Source organism: Primulina tabacum, chromosome 13, assembly GCF_025594145.1.
Source record: "Primulina tabacum isolate GXHZ01 chromosome 13, ASM2559414v2, whole genome shotgun sequence".
Taxonomy (NCBI): domain Eukaryota; kingdom Viridiplantae; phylum Streptophyta; class Magnoliopsida; order Lamiales; family Gesneriaceae; genus Primulina; species Primulina tabacum.
In genome coordinates this window covers 11,480,716-11,485,389 of record NC_134562.1, presented here as the reverse complement: position 1 = coordinate 11,485,389, position 4,674 = coordinate 11,480,716, and the positions used below count along the sequence as shown (strand labels likewise).

Sequence of the window (4,674 nt, the reverse complement as noted above, 5' to 3'; positions counted from 1 at the left end):
TAATTGCCCAATAAGCTTTATGTTCAAGTTCAACCGGTAAATGACAATGCTTACCAAAACCGAACCTATATGGTGACATCCCTAATGATGTTTTAAATGCAGTTCTATATGCCCATAATGCATCAGTTAATCTTAAAGACCAATCTTTTCGATTTGGATTAACTGTTTTTTCTAAAATTTGTTTTATTTCTCTATTTGCAAGTTCAACTTGACCATTACTTTGAGGATGATATGGGGTAGAAACTTTATGTGTAATGCCATATTTTCTTAACAAAGAGGAAAATGATTTATTTATAAAATGACTTCCCCCATCACTAATTATTGCTCTAGGTATTCCAAATCGGCTAAAAATATTTTCTTTTAAAAATTTTATAACAACTTTATGATCATTAGTTCTACATGCAATTGCTTCAATCCATTTTGAAACATAATCAACATCGACTAAAATGTACTTATATCCAAAAGATAATGGAAATGGACCCATAAAATCTATCCCCCAACTATCAAATATTTCAATAATTATGATTGGATTTAAAGGCATCATGTTTCGTTTTGAAATTGATCCCATCTTCTGACAGTTTTCACAAGATTTGCAAAATAAATGCGTATCTTTGAATAAAGACGGCCAATAAAATCCACATTGTAAGATTTTTGTAGCTGTTTTATTGGATGAAAAATGACCTCCACATGCTTCAGAATGACAAAATTTAATAACATTACTTACTTCATTGTCGGGTATGCATCGTCGAAAAATTTGGTCAGGACAATACTTAAATAAGTAAGGATCATCCCAATAAAATTTTTTAACTTCTATCAAGAATTTATTCTTATCCTGTGCATTCCAATGAGAAGGCATTTTATTTGTCACAAGAAAATTTACAATGTTAGCAAACCAGGGCATAATAGTAGCATAAAACAACTGATCATCTGGAAAATTTTCATTTATTGGTATTTCATTATGAGATGATTCAGTCATTATTCTAGATAAATGATCGGCTACAACATTTTTTTTTCCTTTTTTATCTTTAATTATAATATCAAATTCTTGTAACAATAAAATCCACCGTATTAATCTTGGCTTAACATCTTGTTTATTTGATAAATATTTTATGGCAGAATGATCGGTGTAAACAATAGTAGTAGAACCAATTAAATAAGATCAAAACTTATCTAATGCAAATACTACTGAAAGTAATTCTTTTTCAGTAGTTGAATAATTTATTTGGGCACTATTTAGGGTTCTACTGGCATAATAGATTGCATAAGGTTTTCCTTCTTTTCTTTGTCCTAACACAGCTCCTATAGCATAATCACTTGCATCACACATTAATTCAAATGGTAAAGACCAATCTGGAGGTTGTAAAATAGGTGATGTAACTAAAAGATTAATAATTTTTTTAAAAGCATTTTCACATTTCTGAGTCCATTCAAATTGTGTATCTTTTGTTAAAAGATTTGAAATTGGTTTAGATATTATGCTGAAATTTTTTATAAACCTTCTATAAAATCCTGCATGACCCAAGAATGATCGAACTTCTTTGACCGTTTTTGGTGATGTTAAATTAACAATAACATCAACTTTGGCTTTATCAACTTCAATTCCTTTTTCAGATATCACATGTCCTAAAACAATCCCAGATTTAATCATATAATGACATTTTTCCCAATTTAAAACAAGATTTTTTTCTTCACATCTTTTTAATACTTCTTCTAGATTTTTAAGACAATTTTCAAATGAGTTTCCAAAAACAGTTATATCATCCATAAAAACTTCTACATATTCTTCAATCATATCACTGAAAATACTTAACATGCATCTTTGAAAAGTAGCCGGAGCATTACATAAACCAAATGGCATTCTTTTAAATGCAAAAGTTCCGAAAGGACAAGTAAAAGTAGTTTTTTCTTGATCTTCTAATGATATAGGTATTTGATAATACCCCGAATACCCATCAAGAAAACAGTAATAAGAATTTCCTGCTACTTTTTCTAAAAATGGTAGTGGGAAATGATCTTTTCTAGTTGCATCATTTAATTTTCTATAATCAATACACATACGCCAACTAGATGGAATCCTAGCTTGTAATAACTCTCCCTTTTCATTTTTATAACAGTGATGCCGGACTTTTTAGGTACTACATGTGTTGGACTTACCCATTTACTATCTGAAATTGGATAGATAATTCCAGCGTCTAATAGTTTTAATACTTTATTCTTAACAACTTCCTTCATATGTGGATTTAACCTTCTTTGTGGTTGTTGATATGTTTTAGCATTTTCTTCCAAGTGAATTTTATGTGTACAAATTAAAGGATTCATACCTTTTATATCTTTCAAAGTTCATCCAATTGCATTTTTATATTTTTAAGTTATTTAATCAAATCTTCTTCTTGATTTGGCAAAAGAGTGGAAGAAATTACAACAGGAAATGTTTTATTTTCACCAAGAAATACATATTTCAATTCTAATGGTAAAACTTTTAATTCAAGTTTTGTATTATCATCTTCTTTAAAATTATTTTTAGACTCAAAACTTTCTATTGAAAAAACTTCAGATTGTTGATTTATGTTTTCTTCTTGTATATTTTCTTCCACAATTGGTTCAATTTCATTATCATATTCATTTTCATTAATACTTGGTTGTTTACATAAATTGAACACATTAAGTTCTAGAGTCATATTTCCAAAAGACAATTTCATTATTCCATTTCGACAATTAATTAAAGCATTTGAAGTTGCTAGAAATGGTCGTCCCAATATTACTGGAATTTCATTATGTACTTCTATTGGTTGTGTATCCAAAACAATAAAATCTACAGGATATATGAATTTATCAACTTGAACCAACACATCTTCTACAATACCTCTAGGTATTTTGATTGACATATCCGCCAGTAAGAGAGTAACAGAAGTGGGTTTTAATTCTCCTAAATTAAGTTTTTCATAAACTGAATAAGGAAGTAAATTCACACTTGCTCCCAAATCCAACAAAGCTTTTTTAATTTTATTTTCTCCAATAATACATGAAATTGTTGGACAACCAGGATCTTTATATTTTAAACTAGAATTATTTTGAAGAATAGAACTTACTTGTTCAGCCAAGAATGCTTTTTTCTTCACATGCAATTTTCTCTTTACAGTACATAAGTCTTTTAAAAATTTTGCATAAGAAGGTACTTGTTTAATAGCATCTAATAATGGAATATTTATCTTCACTTGTTTAAAAACTTCATAGATATCAGAATCACTTTTTTGTTTTTTATGATTTGTTAATGCATGAGGAAATGGTGGATGTTTTATTTGACTTATTTGATCTTAAAATTTAAGGTATCATCATTGTCAAAAGTATCAGGATTATCATCCTTACTCTTTGATTTTAAATGATCCTTGTTTTCATTACTATATGGATCATTAACTATTTTACCACTTCTAAGGGTAATAACAGATTTTATTTGATCAATTTTTTCATTTTTTAATTCTTGATTTTGATTTTTAGGATTAGGTTGAGGTGGAGATGGAAATTTTCCTTTTTCATGAATATTAAGTGCAGATGCAAATTTTGCAAGAGTTTCTTTCAAATCACTCATAGATTGACTGTTTTGAATATTGATAGACTCTTGCTTTTGGATAAATGCATGAATTACATCTTCAAAGTTTTTTCTTGGAGGTGTAACATAAGGAATATAACCTTGATGATTTTGGTTATTTTGAAAATATTGTTGTGACGGTTGTGCATTATTATCATTCCTCCAACTAAAATTAGGATGATTTTTCCATCCAGGATTATATGATGGTGAAAAAGGATCTAGTATTGGTTTTTTATAATTGTTAACATAATTTGTTTGTTCATGGAGACATTCTTTAAATGAAGGTAATGTTGGACAATCTTTTGTAGCATGATCTTGTGTATCACATATATGACAAATAATTTCTTGAATACTTTTTAATTGACCACTCTTTTTCATTTCTAATGACTCAATTTTTCTTGCTAAAGATGCAAGTTTAGCTTGAATATCTATATCGTCTTTAAGATTATAGATACCACCCCCATTTGTTGAATTATTATTTTTAGTTGTTGGTTGTTCTATTGTGCCTATATTATCCCAATTTTGAGCATTTTCTGCCAATGAATCCAAATACTCCATAGCTTCATTTGGGTTTTTATCTTCAAAAGTTCCATTACACATGAATTCTATCATCTGTCTATCTTTAGGTATTAGACCTTCGTAAAAGTGAGAAACTATTCTCCATGTTTCAAAACCATGACGTGGGCATGTATTAAGTAATTCTTTATATCTATCCCAACATTGATAAAACGTTTCTCTTTGTTTTTGAGAAAAAGTTGTAATTTGTCTTTTAAAACAGTTTGTTCTATGGGAAGGGAAAAACTTTTTGAGAAATTTTTGTTGCATTTCTTCCCAAGATCATATTGAACTTGATCTTAAATTTTGTAGCCATGTTTTAGCTTATCTTTTAAAGAAAAAGGGAAAAGCTTTAATCGAACTATATCCATGCTACAATTTTGATCATTATAAGTGTTACAAACTTCCTCAAATTCTCTTAGATGCAAATATGGATTTTCAGAATCTAAACCATGAAAATTTGGTAAAAGTTGAATAATTTGAGGTTTGAAGTTGAAATTAGATGCATCAGGAGAGTTCTAATAGGGTTCATA

At 28.6% G+C, this 4,674-nt stretch overlaps 1 non-coding gene across 1 annotated transcript; it reads left to right on the top strand.

Annotated features, from left to right (window-relative positions):
* Nucleotides 1-4,256: 4,256 nt before the first annotated feature.
* LOC142523559 (small nucleolar RNA R71) lies at nucleotides 4,257-4,367 on the top strand. Its single transcript, XR_012814747.1, has one exon. It is a non-coding gene; the product is annotated as a small nucleolar RNA R71 (small nucleolar RNA).
* The last annotated feature ends 307 nt before the right edge of the window (nucleotides 4,368-4,674 follow it).